Source organism: Lithobates pipiens, unplaced genomic scaffold (assembly GCF_037356315.1).
Source record: "Lithobates pipiens isolate NorthernLeopardFrog02 unplaced genomic scaffold, aLitPip1_a1.2 Scaffold_18, whole genome shotgun sequence".
In the NCBI taxonomy this organism is placed as follows: Eukaryota; Metazoa; Chordata; class Amphibia; order Anura; family Ranidae; genus Lithobates; species Lithobates pipiens.
This window is the reverse complement of record NW_027507758.1, coordinates 432,134,037-432,149,534: the sequence shown is the minus strand read 5'-3', so window position 1 is coordinate 432,149,534 and position 15,498 is coordinate 432,134,037. Positions and strand designations below refer to the sequence as shown.

The window sequence follows — 15,498 nt, the reverse complement described above, 5'->3', positions numbered from 1 at the left end:
GTAGGGTCCTGGGTTTAGTAACACTAAGTTTAAAAAAAAAAGGCAAATATTAAGACATAAGAAGGAGATGGGGGGTGTGGATCAAATGCCAGAAAAAATGTCAGTGTGTGGCAAGCTAGGCTTAAGCTGGTGGTTTGAGAAGGCAACTGTGGTTTAAAACCAGGTTGGTGTGGCGTTTAGGCTAGTGGTGTCCACAGAAAGATGAAGCCGGCCATAGATGAGATGTTCCCATAGGGAGCCGGGCCCTATGTGGACCTGTATAAGGCAATGGGAAGTACAGGACTCCTAATGGACCTGGCAGCCAATGAGAAAGCTGTGCATCTTCTAGACTACTTCAACAAATTCGGAGACCTTTTTGATGATGATGACATTGACTAATTTGTAAACTCAATATTGTTCATGGATTTTGCATCTAGATCATAAACGGTGGACACTGAATTTCTGAGCAAGATATGTTCTTAATTTATGTATGCTATGTAAATAAAATTACCTAACCTGTAAAAAAATAAAAAATAAATAAAACCAGGTTGTACAATATGCTAGAGGTCATTGAAAAAGTAAAAGAGGCGGGGTGGAAGGGAATGTAGGGAGGAAAAGGAAAAGTGATGAAGGGGGAGGGAAGAATGAAGGGAAACAGGGAGGCCACAGGGACTGACTGGATCAAAGTGAAAAAAGAAAAGGTTACTATAGTAGTTATATTCTTTTTTTTTTCCAAATAAGTTTTGTAATTTTACAAAAAAAATAGTAAAGAAAAACAAAGCACAAATCAAATCACAATGTACTTTAGCAGTCATACATTTCTTTAGTACAAATACACAGATTAGCTAGCACTATACAAAACAATTGGTAGGCTAAATAACCAAAGATCAGTAAGGCGTTCAGAATAAGAAGGCCACTTTCACAGCCTTAAGGCATTTATAGCACCACTCAGATCTCTCTACGCGCATTTGGAAGCAATAAAGTAATACCCATTATTCAACATAAGTAAGAATTGTGACTCTTGTGCTGCCAGCGTCTACTTTTCTTTTCTTCTCATGGCTGCACTGCAGGGGGATCGGTTCTGGTATCTGTTCCCCCTTCTCCCTGATGCCTGGGACCACTGTGTGCCCCTTTTACCCACAGTGCCACAGTTTTCCCTCCTCTCCCGCTGCCAGCTGCTGAGGGCCCACAGGCAGGTTATTTCAGGATGGTGAGCCCCATGAACACATCACCCTGAAAGAACACAGTGAGCGATCAGAAACAATCGCTCACTGTGGGGTGCAGATATTGCCTTTATTTCACTGTTCATTGAAATGGGTCTTGTTCAACAGGGCATAATCTCTGCAAAGGTGCAAAGCATAGCATCATGGGCTTGTATTCTAACAAATATATATTTTGATATTTTTGGGGGAGGGGGCCCTGTCAGGTAGGCTGTATGGGGCCCTGTGTTTCTATATATGAAGGAACAGCCGAAACACCTTGGACAGCAGTACTATCTGGAGACGTAAGTGTTACATGGATTAGTAGTTTTAGATGGATTTTACATAAGTGACTAACCAGTTAAAGAAGAACTCCAGCTAACACTTTTTAACCAATTACACAAACAGGTATTTGTCCTTTTTGGACAAAGGTTTTACACAAATAAATAAATGCTGACCATTCTAAGCACCCCTGTTAGTGTTAAATGGTTTGTTTCAACCTTCTAACTTCCAAATTTGCTGCACAACTTGGTCTGTTAATGTTTGTAAAATTGTAAAACAATAGCAGGATCAACAAGTAAGAAAAAAAACTGTTACAAAAGGTACTCACAAAACCATAACTGCTTTGTTAATGCTATTTATAAACTGCATATTATATTTTTGATTTTGCCTTTAGTACTACTTTAAATTAAACTTTTAAAATGATCTCAAGCACTAAAACATACAGATACAGTATCATGAGATATTAATTGATATATTGACCAAAATATTATTATTATTATTATACATGATTTATAAAGCGCCAACAGTTTACACAGAGCTTTACAATGTATGGGGGGGGGGGGGACAACACAATTACAGTACAGTTCAATACAAAAGGTACAGGAGGGTCCTGCTCCTAGAGCTTACATTCTAAAGGGAGGGGGTGGTGATGCAGAGAAGTCATCCAGAAAGCGTGACACTGGTCCAGGAGGCCGATAAATGACTGCGACCCTCAGACAAACTAGAGAGAAAAGACGAATGCAGTGCATTTCAAAAGAGCAGGAGGAAAGAGAGGGAGGTGTGGGAAGTACCTGGAAGGTGCATTGTGGGGAGAGGAGGAGCCTGACACCACCCCATTTTTGTCCACTGGGTCTGGTGGAGTGAATCCAAAGGAGGCCACTGTGGGACAGGACAGCTGTAGAGGTAGTGTCGAATTCCTGGAGCCAGGTTTCGGTTATAGCAAATAGATTAAGGGATTTGGAGAGGAAAAGGTAATTGACAGAGGCTAGTTTGTTATAGACTGAGCGGGCATTCCAGAGGGAACATGAAAGAGGGCGGCCGACTTGTGGAATCAGGGGAATTGGGAAGAGAAGGTGGGAGTTACGACTGTTGGAGGAGGTATAAAGCCAATTTTGGGGGTGGGAATTGGGTGTGGGAGGGCCGGGGTTTGGTGCGATGTCCCCAGACATTAGGAGTAGTAGGATGGTGAGGGTGGTAAGGCGGGAGTGGGATTTATAGGAAGGCAGATGCTGTGGTGGAATGGACGTGGTGATACTGTGTGTGCTTAGAATGAGCAGGAGGTGGTAAGTGGATTGATATTGAGTGGGCAGGAGAGAGGGAGATATGTACAGATTGGGGGCTGGAGAGGGGGGATAAAGAAATGAAAGTTTGAGGAGAGAGGACATTATAACAAAGATTAGTGTGAGCATGTTTGAGGGTAGGGAGAAGCTAATAGAAGGAAGGCTGAGGTAAGTTAGAGTATTAAGAGGAACTTCCTGCCAAATAGGTGTGGAACAATAATGTCTGTTCTACTTTTTTTTGTAGCAGTGCCTTAGTAGAAGTGCCCATGTACAAGTGCCAAACACTTGTTGCCGGCATGACACTTTGTGCAGGAGTAACCAGCCTAAACTCTCGCCAGCCATCCCAAGAAGTGAACTACATTTATACTGGGAAGGTGTGGGGGGGATGATTCATAATTATTTAATTAGAAGCTGATAAAACCAGGCTAGTGGGGGACTGGGGATTTACAACTGGCTTGGACAGAGTGCAGGGCAAGAGGGGGCAACAGAATAAGGTTAAATGTTTGATCTTGTTCAGGACAGCATAATACAAAATAAGTGACACTTTCAAAAACATATGTAAGCTCCCCATCTTTTCCAAGAGTCTTGATGGTTATGATGAGTCCCACACTAACAATTCACAGAGAAAAAAACCTCATGCTTTGTATGGGTTACCTGAGTTTGTTCCTAACCATTTACTTGGTAACTGCAACTTATTAAAAAATACAAAAAAATCATTTAATTGTGGTTTGATAATGCTTAAACACTACCTCTTAAGACAGCATTCACATCTGAGCATTTTGAATTGCGATTTCAAAACGCTCTGGTAAAATGAGAAATTGCACAACGCAAACTCTGCTGTTATTGTCACACGATAAACTTCACTGCAACCACTGCAAACTGCATTGTGTGTATCGTGACTCCTAAAAAAGTTCAGGAGCTACTTTTGGGAGACAATGCGGTTTGCCATGATAGCAGCATGATTTATCACGCAACATTGGTATTTTAAAAAATAAATTAGGGTTAACTACAAATTTTACTCTGCAATTTGTCACTAGAGGCACTAGATCATGTTCCTGGTACAAAGTATTTTTTTAAATTGCCATTTCAAACACAAATGAATGTAAAAAGTTTACATACAAACAATAAAAAAAATCAAAAAAACTAAAAAAAAATGTGAAAGGAAGAAGGTAATTAAGGAATTAATACAAACTAAATAGGTTTCACTAAGTGTTAATAAGAATATTGTTCTTTTTTTATTGTTTATATTTTTTGTTTTATACATAATAGTCATTTATGACTGATAGCTTAGTCCTACAGATCACACACAAGGAATGTGGCCCCCCCGTGTAATAATCAGAGATCCTTATAAGGTGCATTTGGCTGTCACACTGAAGCGAAGTGCCATTGGTTACATGGGTAAAGCCCTGATCTCCCTGTGTAATCTGAAAGACTGTGCCATCAGTTTGGCAGCTCAGTCCTGCAAAGTTCAGGAGATGGGGTACATTGCAGAGGCAAGAGAGGCTACTGCCACAGCCTTAGTCCCACAGTATGGCACCCAAAAGTGAGTGCCTCTTCTGCCTCTGCTGTGGCCTAGCCCTGGTCACTAATTTTTCAGCCTTGAATTTCTTTCTTTGCGTGTTATAATCCTACCTAATAAAACTTGCATACATTACAAAGCATAACGCTAAAATTATGCTAAATTATTTAAATATACCTAAAGCCAAACTTTTTTTTTACATCTTTTGGATGTTAGAGTTGGTTCATCCCCTGCCAGGATCTTTTTGCCATCCATGTCCTAGACCCAACAGGAAGTTTATAGAAATCTTCCCAAACGAAAGGAAATGTTCTCTAAGCCCTTGTACACACGGTCGGACATTTCAACGGAAAATGTCCGATCGGACCGTGTTGTCGGATAATCCGACTGTGTGTGGGCTCCATCAGACTGTTTCCATCCGAATATCCGAAGGACAACGTTTTAGAGCTGGGCTATAAAACTTTCCGACAACTGATTCCAACTTTGTCCGATTGTGTGTAGAGAATTCCGATCGGACAAAGTGCCACGCATGCTCAGATCAATTTCCTAGACCAAAGCTATTGGCTACTAGCCTGAACGTAGTCCCGTCATAACGAAATAACGTCATCACGTTAAGTACGATCGGATTTTCCAACAACTTTGTCCGACCACATGTATGCAACACAAGTTTCGGACAAAATCCGTCGGACAAAATCTGAAGGATTTTGTTGTCGAAATGTCCGACCGTGTGTACAAGGGCTTAGACAGTTGGTAATAGACCAGAAGCTTATACTGAAAGATTTCCTCTCTTTTCCTATTCTGGTAACAACTCAAAATTTTAGATGTTCCTTCACTTCTTCCAGACCTGGTGAAAAAGGACATATATCAAATATAAAGAGTGAGTTTCCTGAACAGGACCTCAGACACCAGCAAAAACCTGACATAGGTTTAACCACTTCGCGCTCAGGCCAATTCTGACATTTCTCTCCTACATGTAAAATTCCTAATTTTTTTGCTAGAAAATTACATAGAACCCCCAAACATTATATATTTTTTTTAGCAAAGACCCTAGAGAATACAATGGCGCTTGTTGCAACTTTTTATCTCGCACGGTATTTGCGCAGCAATTTTTCGAACGCGTTTTTTTCAGAAAAAAAACTGTTTCATGCTTACAAAAAAAAAACAGTAAAGTTAGCCCAATTTTTTTGCATAATGTGAAAGAGGAGGATATGCTGAGTAAATAGATACCCAACATGTCACGCTTCAAAATTGCACGCGCTCGTGGAATGGCGCCAAACTTTGGTATTTAAAAATCCCCATAGGCGACGCTTTAAATTTTTTTACTGGTTACATATTTTGGGTTACATAGGAGGTCTAGGGCTAGAATTATTGCTCTCGCTCTAACGTTTGTGGCGATACCTCACATGTGTGGTTTGAACACCGTTTTCATATGTGGGTGGGACTTACGTATGCGTTCGCTTCTGTGTGCGAGCTCACGGGGACAGGGGCGCTTTAAATTTTATTTTTTTATTGTTAATTTTATTTTTATTTTTTTAGTTTTACACTTAAAAAAAAAAATTGATGACTTTTATTCCTATTACAAGGAATGTAAACATCCCTTGTAATAGGAATATGGCATGATCGGACATATTTACAGTGAGATATGGGGTCAATAAGACCCCATATCTCACCTCTAGGCTGGGATCTAGCCAGATCGGCGCCGTTAATTTGAATACAGAGGCCAGGCGTGACGTCATAACATCGCGCCCGGCCTCCGAACGATCATAGAGACTCCGGGGATGATCTAGTCCACCGGAAATCTCTATAGTAACTTGCTGGGGCCGGCGGATCCTGTGACTGACTCACCAATGGAAACGGTGAGTCGGTAGAAGCACCGGAGGGCGGCGTCTCCTCCCGCCGCCCGTAAGAACGATCAAGCAGCGGAACCGCCGCTATGATCATTCTTATGGTGCAGGGAATCGCCGGCTGAAAATGGCAATATCTGAATGATGTCTGTGGCCTCAGGCATCATTTAGATATAACCACTGAAAGCCCATGACGTCAATAGACGTAGTGTGGGCGCCAAGTGGTTAATGAGGAACTAAAGTCTGGAAGATGTTTCCAAAAATAGGGAGGCAAGTGACAATGGAATAGTCACCAATATTGTCTGTGGTCCTCCTGAAACGTATTTTTCCCCTGTTCTGCACTATGTCACTGTGTGGAGGTGGCCATCTTGGTTGAATTACAGGGCTTTACTTTCTCATATCAGAGCAAGAAGAACAGAGAGCAGCACATTAGCGACATCACCAAATTTCCCTCCAAATCTCCTAAGACTATCAGTCAGAAGAAAAAGTGCCTTAGAGTTTGCACTGCTGTTATACAACTATGAACAAGAGTTCCTAGACACCTTCACATACCAGAAACTGTACTGTTATTTTTCAAGAGGAATAAAGGGTAGCACTCAGGCACATTTACCATTCCTAAATGCCCCCTGGTAAGTCATCACTTTTTGACTTCAAGCCCACATTAATCTATCCTTGTTCCATGCAAAAATAGCTTTAGATATAATTTAAAGCTTTAAGAGTGTTGACTCTAAAAATTTAGCTGGTGTAATTTCACCATGTTGTATTGAACATAAACAATTAAAATATTTCTTATCCTATATGAATTTCCATTCAGATTTTTCATTAAGGCCAGCATGATTTACAATTTTTTAATCCAAGTTATGAATCACCCACTGATTCTAGTCATCAGCGCAGATCAAGTCACATCACTGAATGAATAATGCTTGCTCATCTCAAGTTATAATAAGGGGAATTGTTCTCATGCTGATTTGTTTACATCTTCAGTCCCGTTAATATGATCTGTTCCTATAAACCTGGCAGTAGACCAGCTTCCAGTTTTATGACTCTCAGTTTACAATCTAATCAGACAAATGAAACCTAACTAGAATTTCCTCTGACAAAATGGAACATGTAATTCTGAATTGTTTTTACAGCATGTCAAACCTATTTAACAATGATTTACTAAATGTGCATGAGTGTGTATATAATATTCTGAATTGAGGAAATATATAGTCCTTACAACTAATGACTTGTTCATAAACAATATTGAAAATACTTTTTTTTTCAGAACACATAAGGCTGTTTTGTTTCATTCATAAAAAGTGCTTATAAATGTAGATTAAAGTGGTTGTAAACCCTTACACAGTATGTACTCAGTGAACTGACTAACCTCAGATGATACACATGTAACCCACCCCCTAAGGAGCCACAAGTAGAATGGGATCCCCCACATTGCACAGCCAGGCACACCGAATTTCCACTGAATTTCCAGAACAGTCTGTGACTTGTTTTTTTAATTTTTTTTATTAAGGAATGTAAACTTGAATAGGGATTGTACATTTTGAGATGCCCACTTGACTTCAGAACAACTTTAGGAACAACTCTTCCTATATACATTCCTATATAGACTCCACTTCTTCCTCCAGCACTCACTTGCTTGCAAAACCCAGCTATGTCACCTTGTTCCAATTTGGTAGAAAAGGCCCATTACAGGCAGGGATTCGCAGCCCCTATATTTGAAGATAGGGTGACACAGCTCACACTTTCCCAGCACTTCCTCTCTGTGGTCACTGATCCCAATGCCACCTCGTCAGGCACAGCCAACCTTACTTTAAAATGTCCTCCCGTGGTGCGCTGTCACTGCTGACAGGGCTTCCATCTTTACGTGGTCTTCCTTCCAGGTTGGAGGGCTCCAACCCTTTGTTTGGAGGAGCACATGTGCATGGGAGCTGCTGTTCACGGCACAGGACTCTGAAGGAACGGCACGTGCCGGTGAGGTCAACGGTGGCTTTGCCAATTCATATCTACTAAATGGTACATGATTATTATAGGCTTATCTATAGGTCAAAATCAACGAAGGGAGTTTACTGTCACAAAAAAACACATGTACTGCAATGGTATATATTGATTTCAGCCCTGGCTTAAGGTACAGCAAACTGCCCTGATCCAGAAGCTCAATGATACCAATTTTTTTATATTATTTTATTGTAATGAATGTGGAAATGTATATATTAACAACTTAAGACAGGGTAGATTACTGTGAAACAAGTTTTACAAAGATTACAGGTAGATTTTGGTGAAATAGTGAGAAGTAGTAAAGCCCAACCATTATACAGCACCTCAAAACAGAAAGCAGAGCTTGTGCAAGTAATGACCATAATATACAATGTATAATGTATAACATATTATTTGCCCCCTTGCATATGTTTAAAATGTATGTATAGTTAAAATGTTTTTGTTTATACTTGGAAAATGTACTGAGCTGTTATAACCCCTGTCAGGTTTTGAGTGCTGTCAATGTCTCTGCAGGGGGGGGGGGGGGGGCACTCCCTACATTTGTCCTGGGGCAATTGTTATGGAAATTGTGAAAATCCAAAATTTCACTGTTGTCACCAAAACAAATGGTGAGGGTAGATCTTCCAATGGAGACACCTGCACCTGTTAATTATAAATTAGAGGAGTTTCCCTTTGTAGAGATTTACCCTCACTTTTGGTTGCATCTATGTAAAAGAAAAGTGAAGAAAAATCTCACCACTAGGACACAGACAGGAAAAACATTTTTTGGAGCTTTAACCCTTCCATTCTCCTTGTTTGGTTGCACATACCTCTTAATTACACATTATACATAGTTTTTCATTTTTTTAAACATTAGCACACATCCATAAGATTATTTACATTAAGCTGATATTATGTACATATTATATTATAAGACAATATTATTAACCACTTCCCGACCAGCGCACGACGATGTACGTCGACAGAATGGCACGGGCAGGCATATTGGCGTACATGTACGTCCAATATTCGTTGCCGCCGTGCCATCGGGAGCGCGCCGCCGGCGGCGCGGTCCCGCGCTGGTCGGGACCCCCGTGAGTCCGGTCGCGGTACCCGCGGACTCGATCGCCGCGGGCATCCCCGCGATCGTCTCACGGAGCGGCCGAATGGAGGAAATGCTGTATAAACAACATTTTCCCATTCTGCCTAGCAACTAGTGACGCTGATCTCTGCTCCATGTGATTGGAGCAGAGATCAGTGTACACTAAATGAAAGCCCAACCCCCCCACAGTTAGTAACACACCCCTAGGAACACTTAACCCCTACACTGCCACCCACAGGTTAACCCTTTCACTGCCAGTGTCATTTACACAGGAATCACTGCATTTATATAGCAGTGATTACTGTATAAATGACAATGGTCCCAAAAATGTGTCAAAAATGTCCGATGGGTCCCCGACAATGTCGCAGTCACAATAAAAATCGCAGATCGCCGCCATTACTAGTAAAAAAAAAAAAAAAAAAAAATTATTAATAAAAATGCTATAAAACTATCCCTATTTTGTAAACGCTATAACTTTTGCGCAAACGAATCAATAATCGCTTATTGCGATTTTTTTTACCAAAAATATGTAGAAGAATACATATCGGCCTAAATTGAGGGAAAAAAATGTTTTTTTATATATTTTTGGGGGATATTTATTATAACAAAAAGTAAAAAAGAATGCGTTTTTTTCAAAATTGTCGCTATATTTTTGTTTATAGCGCAAAAAATAAAAACCGCAGGGGTGATCAAATACCACCAAAAGAAAGCTCTATTTGTGGGAAAAAAAGGACATCAATTTTGTTTGGGAGCCACGTCGCACGACCGCGCAATTGTCAGTTAAAGCGACGCAGTGCCGAATCGCAAAAAGTGGTCTGGTCTTTGACCAGCAAATTGGTCCGGTCTGAAAGTGGTTAATATATCATATTACTGTATATCCCCTTTATGATTGTGTTATTGTCTTGTTATTGCTCCACAATTTCACTTATAGCCAATTTCACTTTATTGTAACCAATCAGAGCACAAGCTAGCAGAAGCTAGGCTGCACCTATTCTTTGAACATCTGTGCATGGTAGCCAATCAACTTCTAACTTCAGCTTGTTCAACTAAGCTGATTGGCTTCTATGCAGAACTATGCCAGATTTTGCACTTCTCCAACTTAAGTAAATCAACCCCTAAATCTTTATTCATCTTTGTTGTTAAAGGCCAACTCTTTTTTTTCATTTTGGGTAGCATACAGGAGGGTTAGCTAGGGTTGGTTTATATTTAATTGTCTTTTTTTTTTAATAACAAAACATGTAGATAATAATTTCAATACAATTTCATGAATTGTGTTGTCTAACATACTAGTTCCATCTAAAAATATATTTCAAAAAGACAATATATTTCAAAACGACACCTTAAGGGCCGGTTCACACAGCGAGGCGATGCGAGGCGACACGGCTCGCCTCGCCTCGCTCCTGCAAGTCGCCCCCGTTCTGTACAATGGAACCGTTCTGAGAGGAGCGACTCGAGTCGCTCCGACTCAGAAAAAAGGTTCCTGTACTACTTCTGGGCGACTTCGGGGGCGACTTGCATTGACTTCTATACAGAAGTCCTCTGCAAGTCGCCGCTGAGGTCCCCGCAGGTCGCGGCGAGGCAAGTCGGAGACGCCTCGCCGCGCCTCGCTGTGTGAACCGGCCCTAACTAAATATCTTACTATGATATTAATAAAACAAGCCAACAAAACAAACTAAAAAAAAAGAAAAAATACAAAACATAGCTGTATTTCTGATTTCTTATCTTATATAAGATTGTAAAAACTACACTATGGGGTTGATTTACTAAAGGCAAATACACTTTGCACTACAAGTGCACTGCAAGCGCACTTGGAAGTGCAGTCGCTGCAGATCTGAGGGGAAGATCTGAAATGAGGGGAAGCTCTGCTGATTTTATCATCTAATCACGTACAAGCAAAAATGCTGTTTTTTATTTTCCTTGCATGTCCTCCTCAAATCTACAGTGACTGCACTTCCAAGTGCACCTGTAGTGCAAAGTGGATTTGCCTTTAGTAAATAAACCCCTATATTTCAATCCTTCCCAACTTACCCCTTAGCTGTTCCATATTGAACTATTTTGGAAAGTGGTCAATATTTCCTAAAGCTGATCCACAGGTAACTCCTTAGTCATATAGTTAGACCCAGGTATCAACTAATTTATTGATGCATATTTATCTGGGTATCCAAGTTTTCCATCATGCATAATATAAATACAGTCACCTTAAGCTTCTCTAAAGTATGAGAATTAAGCTGGATTCATTGAATCAATTTAATCTTTTTTTCTCCCAAACAACAAATAGTTTCTCAAGTACTACCTGTGGACTATCATTCACTTTCAAAGGATGGCTTAGTAGGCACATAGATGGGCACAACAACCCTGAAGATCCCGATATAGTATTCATAAAGTGTATAACCTTTTGCCTGAATTTCTTTATTATTAGGATACGACCATAAATGAATACAATTGGGTTTATCAAGAAGACATTTCGGACAAATAGATTACTGCAATGAGGATAGTTATTTATGAACAAAATTAAATGATTGGTATGCTTTATGAAGAATCAGAAAATTGATCTCTCTCCAACTTGAACTTATTATTCCTTTAATAGTATAATTCCAAACATATTGGATATGTGACCAATCTTCTCTGAGATAAACTCAAAAACAAAACTCATTTAGTTATGTATCCTGCATTTAATGGAGGATCTGAACCTATTTCTTCCCTCAAAAATTTACAAACTCATGATAGTCAATGCTTTTGAGATGGCTTATCCAATAGATGTAAAATATTTGGATGGAGCTTTAAGAAACGAATTTCTCAAAACAGAAATAAGGAAATTCCTAAATTGTGCATATCGTAAAAAAATAAAAGCTTTAAAATACTATACCGCTGACAAAGTATAGTAATATGCATTGGGGTTTAGTAAAGGCAAATCCACTTTGCACTACAGGTGCACTTGAAAGTGCATTTGGAAGTGCAGTAGCTGTAGATCTGAAGGGGACATGCAAGGAAAATAAAAAGACAGCATTTTTGCTTGTACATGATTGGATGATAAAATCAGCAGAACTTCCCCTCCTTTCAGATCTTCCCCTCAGATCTACAGCGACTGCACTTCTAAGTGCACTTGCAGTGCAAAGTGGATTTGCCTTTAGTAAATCAACCCCAATGTCCCATAGACTCACTATACCAGCTGTTTTCCAGTTATAAAAAGCATGGGTTTGCCTCTCCAAAGAAAAAGTCAGTGACATAGGTAGCATCAACGGGCCTGGGATCTTCAATAATTTCCCTATTCCTCTCCACGCTATTAAAGTATCACGTAAAAGTTATTTTTTAATATGCACAGGAAAGTCCGGAAAGGAGTATGAAAAAAATCTACAATAGTCCGTGGTTGTATGTCTAAAGCCTCATACACACGGTCGGACTTTGTACAAACTTTTCCGTGGACTTTTGTACAAAGGGCGTGGTCCACAAGTTTGTATTGCATACACACGGTCGGACTTTTTGACAACAAACACGAACGTAGTGACGTCACAATGTACTGACGCCACTTCAAAAGAGGACGTTCAATGACTCCAGCGCCACCTTTGGTCAACTTCTGTATTGTAGTCTGATCTTTTGCATTGGTTCTGAGCATGCGTGTTTGTACCTTGTACAAAAGTCCGATGCTTTTGCGTACACATGGTCGGACTTTGCTCCATCGGACTTTTGTTGCCAGAAAGTTTGTCCGTTCGCACAGCCAACAAAAGTCCGATGAAAACAGAAAAAGTTTGTCCGATGGAGCGTACACACAGTCGGATGTTGCTCCAAAACAGCTAATTTGCATGTTTGTTGTCAAAAAGTCCGACCGTGTGTACGGGCCTTAAGACTCAATAGTTGGGTTAGTATAGTGCAACAAATTATTGATCCAATCTATAATGTCGCATAGCAAGCATGCCAAATTATATAGATGTGAATGTGTCAGTTCAAACACATCTTCCACCTTTAATTGAAACTGGGATCTGCTTGTTGATTCTGTGTATGTGTCAGCTCAATCACATCTTCCACCTTTAATTGAAACAGGGATCTGCTTGCTAATTCTGTGTATGTGTCAGCTCAACCACATCTTCCACCTTTAACTGAAACTGGGATCTGCTTGCTAATTCTGTGCATGTGTCAGCTCAACCACATCTTCCACCTTTAATTAAAACTGGTATCTGCTTGCTAATTCTGTGTATGTGCTTTTGGTGATCTATGCTGCCTTCAAATTAGTTTCCTCTGTCCATCTCACTGTGATGTTTATTTTGCTTTCTTATTGTCTATACCTAAATTATGAGCTGTTGTTATCTTTTAATGGCTATGACCCTTTTGCTCTCTTGCTGTGTCTTGTAGTCAGCCTCTGGTGTGCGAAGTTAATTCTGTTAGCCATGTGTTCCCCCTATGCAATCCTGACTAATTAATTGGCAATACCCCACCCAAATTGAGTATAAATTTAGGCCTCCTCTAGGGGATGCACAGGCAGGGATTGCATTGGCAATTATCATCTTGGATAAAGTATTCATATTGGATTAAGTATTACACTTCAGCTCAGCACTTTAGCGAATGCACAAAGCGAAAAACCACAACAGACGTCTGCAGAACACTAAACAGACTACAGGTGACCTGATTCTCCATCAAACTTTTTCATTTTTCATCCAGGCTTCCTCTCAATCTCACCACTCTCTATCATGTACTCTCTACTTTTCCTTCTCACAGTCACATCCTCTCTCCTTAAATTCTCTCTCCTTCACCCATCTTCTCCATCCCACAGCTTGTATATGTATATATCACCCTCATTCCTGTCTTCACCTTATTACTGCATGTATCAGCTCCTGCTAATTCCGAACCCATATACCAATAAAACCTGCAGGACACCGGGACGTGTCCCCCCACATAAGTCACACTCCCATATCATCTCTCTCACCCTTCTACTTCTCCTAACTTCTGGAGATATTTCCCCAAATCCTGGACCACCATCATTTACCTTCGGCCAACATACCCAGCACCCCCCATCCTCTGATAGCAGCCGCAATCCACACAATCTCATTTCTCTTCCTTTTCAACCTAGAACCAACTGCCCCTTCTCCTGTGTCCTTTGGAATGCCCGCTCTGTTTGTAACAAACTCACCACTGTTCATTACTTATTTATCACAAACTCCCTGAATCTACTTGCAATTACTGAGACCCGGATTCAAGAATCTGACCTTCCTTCTCCTGCTTCTGTTTCTTATGGTGGCCTCCTGTGTACTCACTCTCCCAGGCCTAGTGGACGGAAAGGAGGTGGTGTTGGAATCCTCCTATCCCCTCAAAGCACTTTTCAGGTTCATCCACCCCCCTCTCGTTCCCTCTCCTCATTTGAAGATCACTGTATTCATCTATTTTCTCCAGTTTTATTGAGAATTGCTGTGATCTATTGGCCCCCTGGACCGGTATCAAACTTCCTTAAGAACTTCTGTGCCTGGCTACCCTACTTTCTCTCTTCTGAAATTCCAACAATCATTCTTGGTGATTTCAACATCCCTGTTAATCTTAACACTCCCGCTACTTCTAAGCTGCTGAGCCTAACCTCCTCTTTTGACCTAAAACAATGGACAAACGCTTCTACTCACTCTGTTAGCAACTGCCTTGACCTAATATTCTCCTACCTATGCACTCCACACAACCTATCCAATATTCCTTTTCCTCTCTCTGATCAACACCTTATTAGTTTCACTCTCTCCTTGTCTGCCTTCTCCTTGCCTTCCAACTATCAAGCTATTACCGTAGAAACCTTTGCCATCTTAAACCTTCTCTTCTTTTTTCTGCTACAGATTGTCTCTACGACAAAATCTCATATTTGTCCTGCCCCAGCTTGGCCACTTCTGTCTACAACAGTTCACTGTCATCCACCCTGGATACCTTCGCCCCCCTCACTATGCATAGAATCAGGCCCCAACCGCTACAGCCCTGGTAGACAGACAATACCAGAAGCCTCAAAAAATGTAGCCTCTCTCTTGAGCGTCTGTGGCGTAAGACTAAGTCACAGCAAGATTTCAGCCAATATAAATCTGCCCTCCAAACATACATTCCTGCCTCCACACTGCCAAACAGACCTCCTTTATCACTCTCATTAACACCCTCTCACGCAGTCCCCATCAACTATTTTCTACCTTTACCACTCTACTTCGTCCTCCATTACCTCCACCCACTAACTTAATCACTGCCCAGGAGATTGCTAATCACTTCACAAATACGATTAAGACAATTAGTCTTGAGATCTCCACTCTACAGATATCTCCCTCACTTACACTCCTTGTCCTCCTGCACAATTAATATTTCCCTCTTTTAA

At 40.7% G+C, this 15,498-nt stretch overlaps 1 pseudogene; it reads left to right on the top strand.

Moving 5' to 3' along the window:
• The first annotated feature begins 201 nt into the window (after nt 1-201).
• On the top strand, nt 202-378 carry LOC143990195 (COP9 signalosome complex subunit 9 pseudogene; annotated as a pseudogene).
• The last annotated feature ends 15,120 nt before the right edge of the window (nt 379-15,498 follow it).